The sequence below is a fragment of the Neolamprologus brichardi genome, chromosome 23 (assembly GCF_056152115.1).
Source record: "Neolamprologus brichardi isolate AB-2024 chromosome 23, ASM5615211v1, whole genome shotgun sequence".
Lineage (NCBI taxonomy): Eukaryota > Metazoa > Chordata > Actinopteri > Cichliformes > Cichlidae > Neolamprologus > Neolamprologus brichardi.
In genome coordinates this window covers 22,582,974-22,605,993 of record NC_142125.1, presented here as the reverse complement: position 1 = coordinate 22,605,993, position 23,020 = coordinate 22,582,974, and the positions used below count along the sequence as shown (strand labels likewise).

The following is a 23,020-nucleotide window of genomic DNA, read 5'->3' as shown; positions in this document are numbered from 1 at the left end:
ATGTGCGCGATTCACACTCCTCACCACGTCAAAACCGACGAAGCAGGAAGAAGATAGAGGAACCGACACATTCTGTCGGTCTTGCACACACCTCCTTCTTGCTGTTTTTCTAGCCTCTCTGCACCTCCTCCGCATGAGGTGAGAGCTCAGAACGACATGTTGACTCTCATTTGTAAATTGCGTATACTAACGATTAATCCCTCATGTTGTTATTTTAGCCTTTTTTTGTCTTTAAGACAATTTGTTGATCTCGTGAAGCAACCTGCATGCACTTAACCGTAACCTCTCGTTGTGTATTTCGTGACCAGTTGACAAGTTGTTTAGGTGAACAACTACAAACCTCCAAGGTTGATAAATCCAAAGTCATTAACATCTATGAGTCTGGAAAGGGTTTCAGAACCAGTTTCAAGGCTTTGAGACTCCACTGAACCACAGTGAGAGCCATTATATACAAATGCAGAATACCTGGAGTAGTGGTGAACCTTCCCAGGAGCGACCAGCCTACCAAAAGTGCTCCAGCGACGACTCATCCAGTAGGTCACAAAAGAACCCAGAACAACATCTAAAGAACTGCAGAGCTTACGTGCCTCAATTAAAATTCAACAATAAGAGAGAGACTGGGCAAAAATGGCATCCATGGGAGAGTCAAAGGAGAAAACCACTGGTGACTTGATAATCCCCAAGAAAATATTCTGTGGACTGATGAGACAAAAATTGAACTTTTTGGAAGTCAACAAGTTCACACCTTTAGCCATTTTAAAATGATTTTTTAAGGCAGTTCTTTGATCTTGAGGAGTAACCTGACATGCAAGGAATACCTGAAATCTCTCTTGAATTGATCTATCTGTTAATGTGTCAGTCACACTGACCCGTGATCTCCTGGCAACTTCTGGTTGTGTATTTTCTGACTGGCTGGCGAGTGGTTGCTAAAGTTTGGTGAATGCCGCTAAGTGAAATCAGTCAAAGAGCGTGTTATACCAAAAAAACCTTAAACTTAAATGCACATACAGCAAAAATGTCTGCAAAGGGACAATGGTCCAGTTTTCAAGAGCTATAAAACCTGCGTTAGGCATTGGTAGTGGGAGACCTCACAGGTTTGTTAGCCATTAGACTGTTATTTGCTCCCATTCGTACCTTTGGTTAAGTTTTGGAAGAAATTGTGGTTTAGGGCTAAATATTCCCCTTTGGAACTGGAACCCTTCAAATCACCAAATGAAAAGTTGGAAGTGACATAATAGTCTCTCTAAGATGACAACCACAGATAAGCACCACATCCAAAGGACCTTCTTTGTAAATGAGCGATGAAACAGCTGTGACAAAATAAACTCAGAGAGTTCATTGCCTGAGAAATGGTAAGTGTCGCAGGGGAAGCGGTCGCACAACATGAACTCGCCCAGGGGCTCTGCTAGAAGAGAGATATATAACTGAGTAACTGAGGTCAGTATGACTTAATTCTGAGACCTGGTTTGTTTCTTGGACAGAGAACCGGGTGGGTTATTGAGAGGCAGGTCTAGTTATTAAATAGCTAGGAGTGCAGCAGTGGATTCCAGGTGCTTTCCTTTGTAAGCACAGCAATCAAGTGGGAACCTCAGGATGGTATTGTCACTAAAACTCCTCGAGGGAACTGGGATCCTGGAGAATTGGTTTCTCAAAGAAGTGTTGGACTTGCAGTTGGGGAACAGATGGAGAAACAGAGTCACGGGATGACAAGCAAAAGACCTAGCTGGTTTCAAGGAGGCTGTGATTACCACCATGCTGATGATGACATCCAGCAGAGAATAGAAGCAAAATGCAGCCTTTAAATATCCTGAGCACGATGAGTTAACGTGGAGCAGTCCGCCCTCAGGCAGGCCAGCAAGGAACGCCAGCCCATAACTCCACCTGAGAGGTAGAGAGGTACACTTTGAAAGGGAGATTGAGTGAGAGAGAGACAGGTAGATAAACATTAAGCATAAAGAATTTTATTTTCTCAAAAACTGCAGCTTTAACCTGATTTAAGAATAATTTAACCTTGTAAAGAATTTTGTGTACTTATAGTCGTGATACTTATGATTAAATTAATTCAGAAAGAGCAACTGAAGGCTGGCGGTGAGACATATTCTCAGAAAATATTCAACATGTGATCTCAGTAGAGCTGAGCACAAATCTAAGATGTCAAATCAGATTTATTTGAAGTTTTATCAAAACAAATCGTGCACCATTGGCTATTTCAAAGCCTAAAGGTGTAATATTCCACCCTGAATTGATCCAAATCCAAAAGCTCTTGCTATAGACTGGAGGCCTTTTCCTTCATCAGTGACATGCACCAAAGGATTGTGGGATTGCTGGCCAAGTGTCTTGGCATGAGCCCATGTGGTAGGCTGCTGCCACGGCGATGAAGCGGTGTGATGTTCACTCCAGCATGCCACCACCTCCCCCACTCATGATCACTGTGCCGGTACACGACAACAGCACACCTTGGCCGGCTTTCCTGGCTGGCGTCCTGAGCTTGGGATACCAAAACAGCTCGGCTTGGCTCGACTCCTCTTCCTCCTGCAGCCCTTCACTTGCTGCACCACCGTACCCTCCTTCCGTCTTGTTTTTTTACCTTCCTTTCTCACTCAGCCAGATGAGCGAGCACCAAAATAGCGAGCGGTGTATATTTATACGTCTGAAACATCACAGAGATGTCACAACACTGGTGATGAAGCATTAGATATCTCATGATGCGTTTAATGCCGCCTTGAGCCTTACCAGCCGCACTGTGGACAGCAGTCTGTTCCTTCACACCTCTGCAGCGCTAATACAAGGTGTGATAATTTCTTAGTGCAAGTTTGTCCCATCGGTCAACTTACCTGTTAACTGATGAGCGCAAATTCGTCTATATTTGTCCTGCTAGACTGTGATATATGATTCTGAGGGAAATAGGGAGTCTTTGCAAAACATCTTAACATTTCTTGCCCAATTTAACAAAAGGTTCAGCATCGAGAGACCTGTTACTAAAGACAGCCGGCATCCTGTCACAGTATGTGAGCTAGCACCATCCAAAAACGGTGATGACACATACCCGATTCTGTCCTACACAGAAGTCACACGTATGCCCACCCTAGCTGGAAAAACACTCAGAAAGTTGAAGAAAATTTTGGTTCACAAGTTGCAGAGTTGTTGACGTCTCATGGAAGTAAATATGTGGATATTTTTTACAAATCTTTTCTTGCTTGCATTTAATCAGTGGTGGTAACTATCATGACCATTAGTTGCCTTTCAAGTGGAGATAGATTAGCTATAAAAGTTTTATTAGCTGTAATCATGATAACAAGTAAGGTAAAGTAATTGTATGCCTACATGTACTATAAAACATAGGGCATAGATTTTTTTTAAATCTTAGACTTTTTTTATCTGAGCTAAGAAGTTACAAGGCTAACAACAAAATTTAGCTTACTCTAGTGATGTGCGTTACCACTGATTTCCTTTCCGATCCGATACCAAGTAAAATTCAGGGTGGTATCGACAATACTGATCCGATACCGATACTTTGTACAAAAATTTATTTCATTTATTGTATCTTAAATTATAGCATCATAATGATTAGAGGACATCAGACTACTTGTTCTTATCACTTAATAATGCAGAAGTTATGTGCTATTTGAACACGCTGCCTGCCTGCAGCACTAAAGGACTCCGCGAGAGGCGTCATATTCTGTGATATGATTTACTCTGAGGTGTTTGACGAGGTTAGTGGTGCTGCCACAACACCTCACTTTCTTGCCACATGTATCACAAACCACGTCTCAGCTGTTTGTGGAGGTAAAATCCGGTAAAATTTTTATATATTTTATTGCTTACTCTATTTAATTTGTAAAATATGTATACACACACACACACGTAGAAAAACATATTTAGTATACACTATACACTATTATATATTGTACATACATTTATTAGTCTCAGATTTAGCCATTCTTATATTTTGCTTGTTTTATGTTATTGTATTTTTGCACAATTCTGTTGCTAGTGAAGCTCGCACACAAGAATTTCACTCGCATGTACTGTACCAGTGTACCTGCACATGTGATGTGACAATAAAAGTGATTTGATTTGATTTGAAAATACGTCCACACATGACTCCATTTATGCTCAGCCATTGTTGTGAGTGCGCACGCCAAGGGGCTGCAACACATTTATACAGCCGTATTTCGCATATGATTATGAAAGGCGGAAGAGGAAGTAGTTCCTTCCAATGTAGACAATCCGAATGATATAGTTTCTTTCCACTGTGTTCCTGTTAATGATAAACTACAGATTTACCCTAAATTACTAAAATATTGATATTTTAATATGAGAATTGATTCTAGAACATAAATGACTGGTATCGGAGGAATCGATATTTCAGTATCGATCCGCACATCACTAGCTAACTCTCATTTTTTACATGACTTTTAGCTACTGCAGTAGAAAGCAGTTATAGGCATTTACTTTTAACTGTTTTTATTGTTGCTGGCTTTTTTTCAGAATGGGTTGGTTAAGTAATTTGACAAACTAACCAACTAGCAGTTAAATATTTTACCAGCTACAGTCATGACTGTAAATACATCTTTACTATTTTCATAGGAGTTCAGAGGGTAAGTAGTAGCCAGATGCTACTTATCAAATGCACCTGATTAACTGATCATCAGCGAGGTTGAGCACCTCTGCAAAAGCAGAAGTTTTGTCAGTTTGCTGGTCTGGAGTGTTCAGGTTTGTGTTAATACAATACTGCAATCCTGAATGTCTGAGCAAATTCAACCCAAGGTCAGACTTAATTTAAAAGACTGAGGAGCTACATGTCAGACTCTACAGGCCTCATTTAGTATGTTAAATGTTCAAGTCCATGACACTAAAATTAGAAAGGGACTGGAGTATGAACGGTTTGGAAGGGTTGCAAAGAAAACGCCTCTTCTATTTAAAAAGAGAACGGCAGCGAGAAGTCCTCTGGTTAGCAAAATAGCATCTAAACAAACTACAACACTTCTGTAACAATGTGCTTTAGAGAGATGAGACCAAAGTGGAGATGTTTGATCATCATGCACAAAATCAAACTCAGCATATCAGCACAAACACCTCACACCAGCTGTCAGCACGGTGGTGGAGGGGTGCTGATTTGAGCTTATTTTGCAGATGCAGGACCTGGACACCTTGCAGTCATTGAGTCAACCATGAACTCCTCTGTATACAAAAGTATTCTAGAGTCAAATGTGAGGACGTCTGTCCAGTCGCTAAAGATTGGCTGAAACTGATTCATGAAGCAGGATAATGATAAGCACAGTGGCAAATCTACAACAGAATGACTGAAAAAGAAAAAAATCAAGATGTTGCAATGGTCCAATCAAAGTCCAGACCTCAACCTGACTGAAATGCTTGGTGGGACCTTAAGAAAGTTGTGCATAAATAAATGCCTGCAAACTGCAATGAACTGACTAAACAAAGAGTGGGACAATATTCCCCCGCAACAATTTGAGAGACTGATAAAGTCATACAGAAAAGGGACACTACAAAGTGTTGTCATTAAAGGAAGTTCTACAAGCTAATGGATGATGGGGTAAGCTTAGTTTTGCACAGGATTGTATACCTGAGCTAATGTCAGCTATTTATCGATTAGCTGGGCTGCCTCAGTGGCTAGTTTGTAGCTGTTAAAGTACTTTAACTACAAGCGAAATTATAACCACCCGGGAGTTTTGATGATAAACGCATTCATAGCAAGCATTGCTTTGTCATGTTAGATAGGCAGCTGTTTGTCCAGGATAGCAGGCGAGCTAACATTACAACAAAGGACAGCTTGGGGCCAGTTTGGAGCCCAGTAAATAAATTATGGCTGCTTTAAAAAATCACTGCTTTTCAAAAATGCAGTCTAGCAACAGCACAGTCACTCAGACCCATTCATTCAAACACTTTACCTTTGCACAGCACACAACCCGCCCAGCTGCTCTAAATGTGTCCAGTCATTTTTTTCAGATGCAATACTACCCCCCACCACCCCCTCTTCTTTTTTAATAGTACAAATTACCAACAAAGAAAAATGGTTTCCACGTGAGTAAAAACACATGGATTCCCTTCTGAAATATTTTGTCTTCTGCAGAGAGGCTGTTTTAGTGAAAGACACTATTCAGCATGTGTGGGCCATACGCTTGTTCTCTCTGTGTTTGGGACATCCTCTTGGCACAGCTACAGTCAGAAGTTTGCACAGCACCTGTGCGTCCTGCCCACTCTGGCCCGTGTTTCTGTTTGATGGTGTGTGTCTGTGTCCATCTAAATTAAAAACCTGTGGCACCTGGTCATCTTTAAATGCACACAGCTGTTGTGTGAGAAATGTAAAAGGGGAGGAAAAAAAAAGTTTGTGCATTTGTATGCAGATGTGAACCTACACTGACATCTGCAGGATTGAGGCCCCCGAGGGCGACAAGGTGGTCCAGTTATCTTCACTTAAATCTGATTTTCAACACAACCGGACTTGTAGTGTGCATCCTTGGTTCAGAACTGACTGGCAGGTAAATAATACAGAACACACCTGTTATGTATTTGCTCACGCGGCAGATGTAAGGTCATATTCTCTCCATTAACTCCATGTGGCTCACTCTACCAGTACACAGGGTTTGATTTAGCTTCCCGTGAACTTAAACTGAGGGACTGTACATGGTTGAGTGGAAATCCACTTTAAAGACAGTCTTTGTGGGTCAGGTTAACTGTAAAAAACTTTATAAAATTGTCTTGTCCAAAGTAGTGCAGCTACACTGATCATGTGTGGTATTTGAGACATGGGTGAAGAGAGGGAGGTGTTTCAGAATGGGAGTGATGTCTCACTCAGTTGTTTATATGCTAAATTTAAAGTGGGCTTATTAAGCTTTTTCTAGTGTTCTGTCATGTGTGCAATCACCATGCACTTTAGTATACCTTGCTAGTACCAAGTTAAACTTCTTAATATTTAATTATAAAAATCTTAGTTTCTCCCTGGTCCTTGTGAGGTTTCATGAGTCTCCACAGGAACAGAAATGACGCTCAAACAAAGTGGAGCTGAGAGCACAGCTCCTGTGCTGTTCTCTGAGCTCTCCATTCATCTGCTATTCACAATATACCAGCTGTACACTGAACAATCACAGCGTGTTTAAAGGGCATGCCTAGCCCCAGTAGCCTAATGGATAGGGCACTGGCCTCCTAAGCCAGGGATTGTGGGTTCAAATCCCATCTGGGGTGATTTTTCAGCAGAGTGGTGCAGCAGAAGTGTGCTGGGCCCATAACCCAGAGGTTGATGGATCGAAGCCATCCTCTGCTCGACCTTTTAGACAGTTGGCCTTAGAGGCTGTATAATGTGTGAGGGTATCTTTGTAGGACGAACTGTGGCAGAGAAGCCCCACCCACTTGCTTTTCAAAACTATTTGTGAGGGCATCCAATCAGAATAAAGTTCACTTAAGGGGAGAAAAGCTAAACTGGCTTGTTGCAAACAGAAGAAACCATAAGGGGAAACACTGAAGCCCAGTATGAGATTCCACCATAGGTATTCCACCATAATCGCAGTAGTTTTTATCCAGTGGAAGTTACTGCAGGCATCTTTTAGCTAAACACCAGAAAAGCTCAACTGTGTCAGCAAATAATTTATTCAACTTCTTTTGCTGCCAAAACCTTGTCTCACCTCGAGAGACAAGAATGTCTAATTCTATGTCAAATACTTCACGTGAGTTTTACAAGTCCTTGTTCACCTGTAAATTGAGAAGTGTGAGCCTAAACGAGCCGACTGCAAGAATGCAACAAAGTAAACTTTCTCTGCCGAGACTGAAGTCTGCAGGTGTGATTGCACCTTCGCTCGACTTTAATCCCATTTCCTAAAATCTGCGCTTCCTGATGAAAATCCACTGCGTGCCTACAATTCACACAGCTTTTGTCACATTAGTCAACAAGGCCCTGTGACTACAGGCTGTTTACAAAGTGAAGCCTCTCTCCTCTCTGTCACGTCGCGCTGCGACTGGAGGGGGAGCCGCGCAATCAAAGCTCGCCGAACACACGTCATCCTTTGAGGGGGTCTTTGAAATCTGGCCCTCATCCGCACACGGTGAGCGCATCACGCCGCATTAGACAGTTTGTGGAATAAATATTTGACGGCCGGCAATATCACAAGATGCAGAGGAACCTCCTAACACGCAGCTGTTCGCCCCCCCCACTCCCAATCATCGTCTCCCCTCCCATCCTTTATCCTCTGCCCTGCCTGCCTCCTGCAGACAGAGAGCTGGTTTAAAGCTCAATTGTGCATTTTGCAGATAAAGTAGCAAAACTACTAGAGGCGGTGTTGTGAGCGCTCGTTGCCAGGGCAACACTGGTAGGGAGACCTGGTTCTCCATTACTACTTAATTTAGGCGCTCTAATTGCATTCCACACAATCTGTGGCCACAGCGTTACGCAGAGGAAAGGAAGGAAAAGTTAGGGCGGGGGACTGGTTGGGGGTCGTTCCTTGGTAAACCCCCGCCTGGGAGCACATGCACAGCGAAGACGGGGCAAAATGGCTTTGAAATTTGCTTTTTATTGCTTTTTTGTGGCGGTAGAATGTTTAGCTTAAACATGAACCGCACCACTAAATTTTAATGTTGCTCTTCTTTTACTCTCAAGAGTGTCTTTAATTCCCAGTCGCTGAAAATTGGTGAATATCATCAGAAGTTAAACGTATTGTCTAATGTGTGATAGAAGGAGGAGCCTCTGAAGGAGAGGCTGTGTAATCATGATAGGTCTGGGGTCTGAATCTTAAACAATCAATAATATAGCAGGTGTAAAATCAAATGAATAAGCAGAAACTCCCCACCGTCACCAAGCGCTGCTCATATAAGTATAATATAAACGGAGTAACCACTGGTTGCTTGGGGAAAATGTGTGGTCTCCAACTGGTTGGTGAGTGGTTGCTGGCAGCTATGAAATTGATTGCTAAATTTCCCATTCATGTATGCCCAGAGACTAGTCAGAACCACCTGACCACCTCTGGTCGGTAGAGAAGAATGACTATTCCTCTTATTGAGGTACGTTTAAGGAGGTTTATGTTCCAGCGGATCGATCCAAATATTGATAGTATCAATACCAATGCTGGTATTTATTTTGGATAGATACTGCTACTTTGTTTGTATCCTCTAAGTTTAGTATGTAGCCCAAAGAATTGCGTTGAATCATTTTCTGCATATGAAAAAATATACCTCAAATATGCACTATGTCTGAACCTTTTTGCATTGACTGTCACATCTGTTTATTTATATCCTGTAGCACATTTAAACAACAGAAGATGACCCAAAGTGCTTTAGTGACAGACACATTTACGTTCCAGCTCTCCAAAAAAAGCCAGTTTCAAAATACTTTTGGCTGTTTTGACTAAGTCACTGCTCTCCCCTACAGAAGCTCGCTTTATAGTATAAAAGTATCAGTACTGATATTGGCAATACTGGCCCTGTATTTACTTTTACCGTATCGGCACTCATAACAAGTTATTTTGGTGCTTTTCCAGACTCTCTAGCTTTGCTTTTTGTTAGTGCCCGTTCTGTTGAGGTGCAGAACTTTCAGCTATGAGAACATTGTTACACCACCTGGCTAGCTAGTATTATCCAGATTACAATTTGACAGTATAATATTGTACATGTACGATAGTGGCTTGAAGTATACCTATTATTTGTAGATTATAATTTGTTATGTCATATAATTAGAGCTATCCCGTTCCATTGAATTTGAGGACGATTGGTGGGTCACTAAGTTGCTTTAGACTTTTAAAGATTGTGTGTCTATGTGTGTGTGTGAAAAAGAGATAGAGGGAGGGAGTGAAAGTGGAGTAAAATTGTTCTAATTGTTCAAGCTTCTGGCCTCAGAGCTCTTATTCCCTTTCAAAAGCAGTGCACACACACACAAACGCACGCAGGCCTGCAAGCTTCACCGTCCCTTTGAACCTCCACAGGCCGTGGCCCTGAGAGAAAGCTGGCCCACGATGCTTTTCTTCAGCTGGGGGTTTGAAATGATTGGTAACTGTTGAGCCAGTGTTTTCAGGTCCCTGACCCCCAGCACTGAAGTGCTACAGACACTAGATTCAACATAGCCCCAATTATCCTGCACTCTCCCCAGCCACTTCAGCGACCTGGCGAACACCCCGCCTCGACTACGCGGCAAAAAAAAAAAAAGCTGACAGTCTTTGTGCTGTGAAGGTACTGCTTTAAAAAAATGAAGAAAACGTGTTTAACTTTGAATGCAACAAAGCAAAATTTGGACACATATAAGCCATACATTTGTAACACTATTGTGAATGCAGCACAGGTGAATCAGCCTATTGCATCATCAAAGCCTCTGTGAGCTGCTTCGAAAGCAGCTTTTAACTTGCCTGAAGCACAAACTATCACGAGCAATCGCAAAACCTGAAAGAAACGCAAGGACTCAACATTTTCCACATCCAGTACTCACATTAAAAAACACAGAGGCGCACAAGGAAGGAACATAATGTCAGACAAGGTGTTCTGATCACAAGGCATTTCCATTTTTCAGGGATTTACAATCAGTATTGATGCCATCCAGCCTCTGGTCTGCTGTGCATTAGAAACTGTTTATTTCCCATCCAGGACGGTCATTGTAGAACACCTTTAAGATAAAAAAAAAAGAGTTATAGATTCAGCTCTCAAGGTTTCTTGCCTCTATCTCTCTGTGTATCCAAGCCTGGCAAATCCTGGTTTAGCAGGAATTATACGGAGAATCTTCTGGAACACACGGCACAGAGTTAGGCCAAGTTTCATACAATGTAATACAAAGAAGAAATCAAGTAAATTTCAAAGGTTTCCACTAAAATAATCCCTAAACATTTGTTTTGATTGTATTTTGAATCCTTGAGAATGGAGCTGCCAGGCAGGATGAAAAGAGGAAGACCACAGAGAAGATTCATGGATATAGTGAGAGAGGATATGCAAAGAGTTGGTATGAAAAAGAGGAGGATGGAAGGGATAAGGTGGCAAGTGACCTGCTATGACCACCCCTAAAGGGAGCAGCTGAAAGAAAAAAGATTCAAGACTTGAAATGTGAAATTAATGAAAAAAAGATCTAAAGGTGAAAAGGTTTAAATTACTCACTGAGTTTAAGTTACATTTGTCTCTAAAGCGTCATTGTTATGACACTGCTGTTCTTAAAATGGCATCATTGCCAAATTAAGGTATCTTTTTGTGCATGCTTACCCAGCAGTTAGATAACATCAGGCTGGTCAGTGTACTATCCACCACCACCACCCCGTAATCTCCTGTTTTCATTATACATGCTATCATTTGGGCTGATATTTAAAAAATGCATATTGCATACCACTTTTTTGCAGATGATACCCAAATTTATCTTCCTGTTATACCTGGCTACAACTCATGTGCAAATTTTTTAACCTGCTGCCTACCTGAGCTTAAGGTCTGGCTCTCAAAACGTTTTCTCAAACTCATTGCAGTTACATTATCCACTATCCGTTCAGATCTTGTGCCCCTGGCATTATTTCATAGACCTAAGGTTAAACTCAACTTTCTTCAGTTAAGACTTTTAACTAAAGTTAGTTAATTTCTCAAGTTAATTTCTTTCTTTAAAGACCAAAAGAAATCCATTTATGCTTTCATTACATCTAGTTTGGATTTATGCATGAAAGCATGATCATATTTCACTCATTCTTAACTTGTTGCACTGGCTTCCTGTGAAGTACACAACCAATTTCAAAATTCTGTAGCTCACAGGGACCAATTTCAATTTGCAACTCCCAGCAACCACTCGCCAACAGTTTTCATGAATACACACTTTCTCTGGCAACCAGTGGTTACCAGCAGGTTGCAGACTGGTCTCTAGGCCTGCATGAATGGGGTCCGCATCCAACAGTTGGAGAACCAGGTGGTCAGAGTCGCCCAAAGTCAGCTTCAGTTCACCTAAAAGAATGGATATATAAGATAAGATAACCTTTATTAGTCCCACATATGGATGGATGTAAGGAAGGCCCAGGCCAAAAACTAGCTATCCACTGCTGCAAGGACAATAACATAACTTCCCAAGCACCTGCAAATGCAACACAAAACTAGTTGCAACAGACCATCATACACGGAGTGTGTGCCAACCCAAACCAAAGACCCAAAACTTGAGTTTCATCAGGTAATGAAAGAAGAGACCAGTAGGCTTTAACTAGTCTGAGTCACAGAGGAAACACCACTTGTATGTATAGCAGAATCACCACATTTATCTGTCAAGTGCTCTTTGCTTTCAGCTTAAATAGTTTTTGTGCCGATGTGTAGTGTTCTGGAAGGATTAACCTTACACTGTTATCGGGCAATTCAGTGTAAGTATATCTCAGATGATGCTTGTAAAAGCAATTTTACAAGCAGTGCAACAAATTAAAAAACTGCTTTCTACAGGGACAAAAGAAGAAAAGTAATACAAAGCAGTAATGTGAAATTATTTTCTTCGGTTTCAGAACTGATCAGGAGATTTAACATGTAGTCAGTCGTATTTGATACATCCGTTTTTGTGAGTTTTCTAGACTTCTACATCTTTTTTCTCCCCCCTCAAAATCATCAATAAACCTATAGAAATTGGACAGTATATTTTTAATCAATAAATTACAAAAATGGCTGCTGTAGCAAACATGATACAAAATAAAACTTATATATGCAAATACATATTTTTAATTTTTTGGGGGGGTCAATAGAAGGTCAGTTTTCAAAAAATATCAATTTTCTGCCAATTTCATGGTTTGCAGTTCTGTCTTTTAAGGGTTAAGAGAAGACTGATGCTGTGAAACAAAGTTTGTAATGCGTGCACAGGTTAGTTTTTCAGTTTGACAGCACAATGTGTGCACTTCAGTATCTGTAGGTTCATGTGTGCTCAAATGTGTGAGAAACCATCTCCTCTTAAAGGATCTGTCACCTTCCAAAGGTCGCCGGCTGAACTGGCTGTGAGCGAGTGCGATTGTCTATGATGGGATCTCTGTGTTTGATACGGAGTTTCAGTGGCTGTATGGAGGAGGAGGCTGGAGGTTGTGACCCCTGTGACTCTCTCCGACCTGTCCTTTGTCTCTTCTCACCCCGGTCCCCTCACCATCCACCCCCATGTGCCCTCAGCCCCACCAACAATGGGACCTCCTGGGTGAGAAGGAGGAGGTGGGGTGCAACTCTTTTATGACTTCTTTGCCATTTTTCTCTTCCTCCACCCCATTCGATTTTCAGTCCCTGTCTCATCCTCTGGAGTCGGGGGCCACCATTTATATCGTTGCCTGGGAATTAAGGTCCCGTGGCCCCTTTTGTTGCGAGGTGGGCTGTGGCAGCGGTGGCTGGGGCAGGGGGCGAGGGGCAGAGGAGGGCTGCCCTTTGTTCCAGCCAGCAGAGTGGGCTTCAGTTCCCACAGAACTTGGGGGCTGAGGGGAGGCCCCAGCCCCCGCTGCATGACAGCGATGAGGTAATGTTTACAGAGCTGCGTGCCCTCATACATGCAGCGTCCATGCATGTATGAGGCCTGCAGTCAACAGACATAGACAAACACGGCCACGTTCAACCAGAACTACATAAACCTCTGTGTGTCTGTGGTGCCATAGTCTTTGTCCTGTCGTAATGAGATTTGACCTGGATGATAATGTCAGTGGTTCCTTGTTTTGTAATAGTGACATGCGCCCATTTACTTGACTTTATTCGCCGTTTCGGGGCCAAAATGCTCCTTCAATTCCCCAAAGCAAAAACAAGCAAATTACAGTGCAAAACTGATTTTCTTTGTATTTCACTGAGTACCTTGTTTCCAGCATGTGAGGAAACACGCTGATTAAGACTCCGCAATCTTTTTCTGACTTTTGCTAAACTGGAAAAGTTGCCATGCTGCTCCCTCCTTGTACTTTTACACAAGTTTCACTGGTTTACACCTGTTCTCTGACAGCTGCCGAAATGTATTTAGAGAAAATAGAAATCTAAACTGAAAGCTGAAGAAAAAAACTAGATGAAGGAAAAAAAATCTTCACAAAGTACTGTAAGTAAAAACAAACATGCTCATCAAGTATTAGAAGAGTAGGACATGATTAAAATAAAGTTCAATTTCAAGCCTCCTATTTATCCAAAGCTTCTTAACAAAAGACAAAAAACCCAAAACAAATGTAAACCTGTGAGAGTTCGCTGAGGAGGTCAAAGATTGAGGCCTAAACACAAATACTCTACATATGATAAAACATGTTTTTATACAGCACCATTGCTTTCCATTTACATTTAAGTGCAAGGCAATTTTTTGGGAAGGAATTGAAGGCCACCGTTGTGACCTTCAAAATAATTGCTGTGGTTTAAGAAACAACGTACTTTGAATTAGACAGAATATGAATATGAATAAGGAAACTGAGCCTCGTGCAAGAAATGGTGAGCACATAGAGTTCCTCTGCTTGTTGTTCTGACCTTTTTTGTATGCGCTGGATTCTGGCATTGACTAAAATCCTTGCAGTTCTCTTAATTATTAGTAGTGAAGAACACAGTCAACACATTCTTACTTGTCCAATACAAGAAAGTTTTAAGCTCGAGGAAGATCAAATAAAAATGAAAATCATGCACCCCATCAAATTTATATTAGAATTTGCTTTAGAGTAATGATAATTACTGGATTATTGCATTGTGGGCTATAAATAGTGGTCCACTGATCTCAGTTAAGACTATGTCGTCTTGGATACTTTGGAAGCTATTAGAGGGTTTGGTGGTCCAGTACTCAGGAAGAGAATGTGTGCTTTTTCCCCAAAGACTTGCATGAGCCAGGTGAGTGGCTGCTGAGATGTTTCAAGTATCTGAGATCACTTAAAAACAAAGACATCATACCTCAGTTTGCGATTAACTTTCCCCTTCTCTGCATCCTCATCCTAAAACACCTTTTCACCACCTTTGACTCGGTGAGGCGGAGATGGGTTGCATGATAGGGGCCTGCAAGGGAGAAGGAGAGATGAGTGCCGCGATTTAAAGTACGTAGAGCTGAGGATGATTGTCTTGAAGAGAGCGGGCAGAAAGATGATTGGACTAGAGTTTTACAGCGTGGGAAAGTGGAACTGATGTAAAGAATATAATTGTGGCTAAACACCAAAGGAAAGCAGACAGATGAGTGAACATAGAACTTATTATTGAATTGAGCTATGACTATAACAAGCAGCTGTATGAGCAAGGAAAATCAACTTTAACAGGTGATAAAGTCATTAAAATAATTATATCTGTTGATCTGCCAATCAAGCTCCTCTTTTTGGTGGCATCTCTCCATTTGTTGGTCATGCCTCAGAAAATTTCAACACATTATGTAGTGTTATTTATAGGGGGCGTTATCTCAACAATCGACCACACACATTCAGTTTATGAGCAAATAGGATTTATAATAATAGCATCTGGAGTTGCACGAGGCCCACTGTGTCCCATATTACTATAGACTTTTTCCAGTGTTCTTGATGTATGTGCTGTTTGCTGATTACTTATAACATTAACAGAAAACAGTCTGACCAGCCTTCAGCTGCAGTTAAGTCGAAAGAAGCGAAGAAGCTGCTGTTGTTATCTCCCTCCTATCATCACACACACACACACACACACACGCACGCACGCACGCACGCACGCACGCACGCACGCACGCACGCACGCACACACACACACACCCTTCCCTCCCCCTTCTTCCCCAAATATTTAGAAGCTGTTGAGCTGTTGATGCCCGCAGCTCTGACAAGTTAGAGTTCATTTAGAGTTGCAAACATAACTACTGTATTAGAGTGCACGAGAGTGTCTGAAGACAAGAGGAAAACACACACACACAAAAATACGCACAAACACACGCGCACACATCAGCAAATCTGGCTCAAGTCATCTATTAACTGTTTCTGTAAATCCAGATTTTTTGCTTCTTATTTTGGGAGAAACTCGCCCGTATTTGCTGTGTCGTCGCAACTTTTTTCCCTTGTCAGTTAAAACAAATCAGCCAAAATCTACAGGAACAACTGTGAGATTTAAATTCACCTCAGCGGTGTACTGAGCCTCAATATTTCTTGGGTTTTGGTCCTTCTGTATTTCTTTTCCCACTTCTTCTGCTTGCATCACCTTTTCTTTCTCTGGATAGACCTAAATACCCTGTATTTTCTATCTCTTCCCCCTTCACCTCTGGACTTACAAGTGTAGCGATTTTTCTGGCTGTCACAAGGTGAAATTGTAAAAGATCAATTTACACAAGCTGAACTGCAAGAAGAGTTATTGACACAGCTTGACCCATCGGCGCACTTCTTTCTCTCGCCTTCGTCCATGCATTCTCTTCATCTCGCTCTCCTGTGGATCCCCCTCCTCTCCTGCTGCTTTCCTTTTCTTTTTGTCTGGTCTTTTACTCATCGCACCCTCATTTAGAGTGATATAGTGAGTACCTGCAGCCTCTGGGCTCACACACTGCAATTACTGAAGGCAAACAGCTTGCAAAAACAGATTAACAAATTAAACTAGTTCTAGTTTTGAGCTGTGCATGTGAATGTCACATATAAGAAAGCTTAAGGTTTTGATCCTAATGATGAGTTTCGATTAGTAGAGTGAATTTAAGCAGAAATCAGGATGAAAAAAGCTTTACATTCATCAATATATCGTCAAAATACAGTTTTTTAAAATTATTGAACAGCCACTGTAATTTGCCAGATGATGTAATTATAGACCAAAGTTAGAGGTTTGTATCTTAAATGATATTAACTGCATTTTTAAATATAACTCTACAGACACTTTTCTAATAAAGTTATGTGATACAAAACATCAGTAAATGGCAAAGTATTAAATAAAGAACCATTTTATTCATTTTATATTATAGTAACACTGGTTGACCCAATTTACCTTATATTGCATTATATATATATATATATATATATATATATATATATATATATATATATATATATATATATATTGTTTTTAGAGAAACCAGGGGTGCAGGGCGGGCGCTCTGCAGTGCAGCTTCAACAGCAGCTAACTTTCAGTAGTAGTAGTTCAGTATCTCGTCACAGGATGCTTCGACATGCAGACTAAAGGGGCTAGGAATCAAACCACTGACCTTCCGATTAGTTGACAACCCGCTTTACCTCATGCTACGTAACAATACACAGATAAGAACCACATACACTCAAGTGTTTGGTCAGTAACGCCACATAGCGTGGAGTTACATTCATTCCCACACACATACAACACATGAAGTGCTCCGACAAGAGCATCAAGTCAGGCACTATATGAATAAGATAATAAATAAGAATATTGCACCTGATGTCTCCACGTTATTGCACACAGATATGACATGAGAGAAGGTACCGCAACATAAAATACATATGTGATATTGCACATACTGTTATGAGGTTGTTAGACATGAGTATTGACCTCAACCTGACTGAAATGCCGTTAATGGGACCTTTAAGAGAGCTGTGCATAAATGAATATGTGCAAACTTGTATGAATTGATGCAATGCTGTGAAGACAAGTGGGCCGAAATTCCTCTGCAGTCATGTAATTGACTGATAAAGTCACAGAAAATGATTACTTTGAGTTATTGCTGATAAAGGTGGTTGTACCAACTACTGAATCATTGGATAGTTTTTCACACATTTGTTATCTACGTGTCATGTAATGTTCTGAGGTTGTATTTACCACATCATAAGGACTAGAAATGATTTTTTAAAAATATGCCCTGATATGTAAAACCTTATAATCAACAGAGGGTGTACTCTATTTTCAAGACGCGAGGACTTACCCTGTTGAAATTCACCAAATCTGACCAAATGTGAGATCTAATCTTTCTAATCTTTCCATCTGCTTTTCATATACAGTGTTGAGAGTTGAACAAATCTTGGCCATTTGTGTATAAAAGAACAACATTACATTATTTGACCCTACTAAACACTTGAATTTGGTCATGACAATGCTTTGACATCACAGTGACCGTGTACTTTAACCTCTTAAGCCCCAACGCCCCCTGATACGGGGGCAAAACGCAGGAGATCAGTTAGGCTTGGGGCTTAAAAGGTTAAAATCCATAAAAACTGCTGTTTGGTGTCATTGCTAGTCAGTATCTAGACCCCAAAGCCTCTTTTCCTTTAGTACCTAAGTGGCAAGTTGATCCGAGTAGATACTAAAGGAAAAGGGGCTTCAGTCACCAATTTGGACCCAGACGTCATTCTTTATGGAATCACACATATTACTAGATTTTGATGGACCATTTCTTTTTTACTCTGCACAACATTTCTCGTATTTATAGTAAAGTTATTCTCCTCCTGAAGAAGGGTGTATGTAATCGGTTCTGTTTGTCTGTCTTTCTGTCTTTTTGTCGGGTTGTTAGCAGTTCAACGTCCACACTTTTCAAGATATCATGATCAAATTTTATGTGACGGGAGATACCAATAAAAACTTGAGCTGATTTAGGAAATTCATTAAAAACTTTATATTACCCACAGTTTTTTTTAGGCTCGTCTTTAAACTTCACAACAATAAACTAGGCCTTGGGAGACACGAGTATCTAGTTTGGCTAAGAATTTGACCTTGACCTTCAATGTAAGCACCTAAGCTCAATGTTGACCTTGAAAAAGAATTTCAAGAAACCGTATCCAGTAACATATGAAATAAAAGAGCTGTACAACATGCTTTTTATTGTGTCAATTCGATTCTCTCTGAGGTCACAATGATGCCATAACACGCTAATGTCATCATATTGTAATAAACATGTCATAACACATCATAATACAAGTTACAGTGCTGGCTCTTGTTATAACGTGTGTGCCTTTTTCCTTTGTCTTTGGATTTGACAAATACACTTCTTATTTTTATTGGCAGAAGGAGTTGAGGGTTTCTTCACAAACAGTATATAACATGTACCTAAGTCTATAAAATACATGTATAAACTACAACCAAGGCTAAAAGACAGAATGTAAGATCTAGAAAACTTTACTTCATTATCATAACAAGTTTCACGTATAAACTAAGCAGCCTCCTAAATTTTGTGATGAACAGCTGTTTAGTGTCATTAGGGTAGAGAAGAAAGGAAAAGGAAGAGTTTCCATTTTATTACATAGCTTCATGCTCATAGAAAACTTTGCCTTCCTCCTTTCAAAAAGATCAGAATCAGAATCATAGAGCTCTCGTGTGAAGGTCACCACTGAGCCTATTTGCGCTTACAAAAAGTCACTGTGCTCTGTTTTGTGACTACTGTCCTACAAGTGGGGATTTCCTTCAGCCCCCTTATGTGGTAGATGCTCGATAGCGGCTTCAACAATGGCTGCTATTGTTGAGTCTAATCCATAACACTGATATGATGCTAATGAAGGGATGTGTAATCATTATCCGTGGCCTGGCCCATGTTTTTGCACTCTGAGAGGATTTATGTGCGGATCCAGTGATCAGGGTTAATCTTGTTTCAGTTTCAGGTCAACTTAGACACAGCGCTGCTTTTTTTTTGGCTGCAGTGTTTTGGTGTGTGCGGTTTGAGCTTTGCCTCTCTCACTGCGCGTGAGGGCAAATGTGGATGGGTTTGTTTTGCACATTTGGGCGAGCTTTAACGCAGTTTGAAGTGCAGATTCGATTCTGTCAGGTCACAATCTCGGATCCTCTTCCCTCCTCAAATACAACATTTGCAAATAAAAACAGAAAACCGTAAATGTATGCATGAATTTTAGATTGTGAGCCAACTGTTTGACAGCCGAGAAGAGTCGAGATGTTCACTTATTTGATCCCCAACCGACTAAATTTGGCACCTCAAAATAGGAAGATGGTTGAACGTCTCCTTGAACCCATTTATGTGAGGAAACAACAAAGTAGCCCATCAGCTGTCATATGCTGGAGATCAGGACAGAAAGGACAGCTATTTTCACTCTCACACAATTTTAACAACTTTGCACTATTTCGTTGTAAGGTAAGAGTACATACTGAACATATCAGTTCAGTTAGTATTCCATTAGTATGCAGTCATTAACACAGCTGCTCTTGATCAATAAGTTCATATGTAACATGTTTAATGGCAGCATATTCATAATTCATACGTTATGGATTGAAATGTTAAATAAAGTATTACATGGAGTACAAACTAGTTATTAATGATCAACAAACAACTTAGATGTACTTTTATGCATTTATAATGACTACAGGTATGCACTTATGACCTTTGAGTGTATCAAGCCTCGTTAATTTTTGCAATTCTTGGTTCATGCAAGGACTGTAAGTTCTGCAGGACCCCGAGACTCAAACACAACTCTCAGATATCCCCACAACTTGTAAAAGGGAACAGAGAAAAGCACAAAGTGATGGCGAACATATACATATTTAAAGCAAGATGCGAACTCAAGCCCTGTCAGGTTTACAGAATAACAAAAGTAGGACCAGAGTCTGACTTTGCAGGAGGGGTTTAAGAGAGAGACAGGAGCCATGGGGTACTTTAATGTTAAATATATTGATATTATATTGAAACACCATAAACAGACTCTCCGCAATGTTAAGCTCTTATCGTAGGAAAAATATTTCTGGGATGTCTAAGACTTCCTCTGGTTTGTAGTCAGTTAGCCACCTTGGCTCATTTCCAAAGTGCTCCAGGTGCTCTGTTTTCACACAGGTGAACTCAGGTGAATTGGAAGAAAAGGGTATGTTTTCCTCTGGCACACGGAAAACTCGGAGTATCTCCTCGGGGGTAAGGAGGTGATTAGGCTCAGGGGTGGCTCGCCAACCCCTTTGCCAGTCAGTGGCAAATCCGAATTGATGAGCATGAGCATATCCATGGGATCTCAATTTCCTGTCTTAAAAAGGAGTTCTTCCTTCCCACTGTTGCCAAGTACTTCCTCAAAGGGAGCCATCTTATTGATGAGGCTTCCTCTGTATTACTGTAGGCTCTTTACATGACAGCGGGGAGAAACGGGAAGATGCTCACAGAACGAGGCTCAGCCATCTGCCTTGATGGCACAGGAGGGTGAGGGGAAGCAGAAGAGAGGAAAAGAAAGAGAGCAACAACAAACAGCAAACAGGAAAATAAAAAAGACAAACTGCAGGTGGGTCTCACAATTTCTTCTGCTACTGACCAAACACAGGCCTCTAAATCACAGCTACACTTAAAGGTCTTTCAGGCCATTAAACAACCACAGAGAACAGGCAAAGAGAACAATTTCTGCAGCCACCTACAGCACAAGGAAATAGGTGGTTGCTCTCTTTCAGCTTGGCAACATATTACCTGAGCGGCTTTTACTTCCTCGCAGAGGCATGTCAAAACACAGCCGTGAAATCCTCCAGTGGCTCGGTCCCCACGCCGCGCTTCTAATAAGCCAGACGCACTTGCAGTTACAAAAGGACAATTGTGGCAATTTCCTCTTTCCCTTAATCATCTCCCCTTTTTTATGATAAGGATGTAGCTAACTGCAGAGGTGAAGTTACATTCTAATAAAGTCAGCCGGTTAATAATGTAATCTTAAATTACGCCGTAATTACCGCCTCTTAGTCACCGGGGGATGCTCTGTAATTCAATCACTGGCCCCAGCGATACTGTACAACAAAAAAAAAGAAGAGGCGCATTATCGGGGCTATTTTACCGTGGAAATGAATAGCCCTACCCACTGCCGCTCCCGCTTGGGGTAATTAGACAGCGCAGTCTCGGCTGCACACAAGCCCAGACGCTCAGTTATCAGCAAGGAGAGGCCTTATCCATCAGGGCCTGCAGGGAATCAGCATTTAATACACACATCTGCATTTGTTTATGGCGACAACCGGGCGTGTGCATCTGTGGTAGACGTATATGTTTACAAGCCCCTGCGTGCGTTTATGTGCGAATAAGGTGTTTTTTTCCGTGTGCGGGAATTCGAGTGTAAATCTGCAGATCTCGAACTCTGTAAATCTCTCCCTGCAGTCCTCCTTAACCCCCAAACCACCTCGGATGAGAATGAAAAGTTCTCCTCTCAGAGGACACGCTGGGGAAGAAATGTGTGGGAATTGTTTTCCGCCTTCATTCGGGGCTGGGTCAGGGTTCGTGCGCTGCACACACACACACACACACACACACACACACACACACACACACACACGCCACAAGATCCAAACCCAATTTGTCATTTATTTTCAAGTGGGTGATTTCTTTAGAGGCACTGCTTGCTAGATATTATGTGGCAGGGAAAATCTAATGCCCCTCAATAGGTTTCCCCAGGAAAAGGGGGTAAATTAGATTTGCGAACTGGGAACTTCATTTGGCAGGACTGTCTCTTACTCCGAGAGTGCAGCGAGGAGAAGGAGGAGGAGGAACCTGCGAAGAGAGTGTAGGGGGAGAGAAATGAAAATCCATACTGCAGTGCTGAATCAGCAGCGCCTCTTGTCCCTCTTTTTCTTCCTCCCCTTGTTCTGGGAACCCCTCCTCTCCTCTTGCCTCGACATCGCCAACGAGGAGGCAGTGTTGTCAGTCTCTGTTTCCTCTCTTGGCATGGCACTTCTTCCTTTTTATCTTCTTAACACTACCTTGTAAAAGTCCAGCAAGGCTCAGAGTAAATACCCTCCCGTTGAAATTGGAGGTAAGCCCCTTGACCCCTCTCGCATGATGGGACCACTGAAGAAGAGATGGATAAAATGGATGACAGGCCCAAGCAGGGGGATCACGTGCAAGGGCAAGTCATGAGAAGAAGGAGGACGCAGAGATAGAGGGGTGGTGGTCGCGTCTCGCACTTTGTTGGGACTGCAGAAGATGAGGTTTGGATGGAGTTACCCCACCTGGTCTCCTCTTACAACATAAAGCCAAATAGATTTTCATGTCACACACCTCCCGAACAACCTCCACCCCAACCTCAAACTCATCTGTGCATGAGCAGGGGGTTAGAGGCATGATAAATCTGACATGGGGGCGCTCTTATTTGCTGCGCTGACAGCCAACACTTACCCAGGAGTCAGTGCCCAATCAGATGGATGCCGACGGGAGTGTAAAAGAGGTGTAAGCAAAGACAAGGTACGAATGTAATATGAAAGCATACACATGGAAAGATCGGAGGATACGGAGGTCATGCGGAGCAGCCGATGTGTGTCGAAAAATGACGTGAAATGAGCG

At 41.6% G+C, this 23,020-nt stretch overlaps 1 non-coding gene across 1 annotated transcript; it reads left to right on the top strand.

Annotated features, from left to right (window-relative positions):
- Positions 1-7,133: 7,133 nt before the first annotated feature.
- On the top strand, positions 7,134-7,206 carry trnar-ccu (transfer RNA arginine (anticodon CCU)). Its single transcript has one exon. It is a non-coding gene; the product is annotated as a tRNA-Arg (tRNA).
- Positions 7,207-23,020: the final 15,814 nt, after the last annotated feature.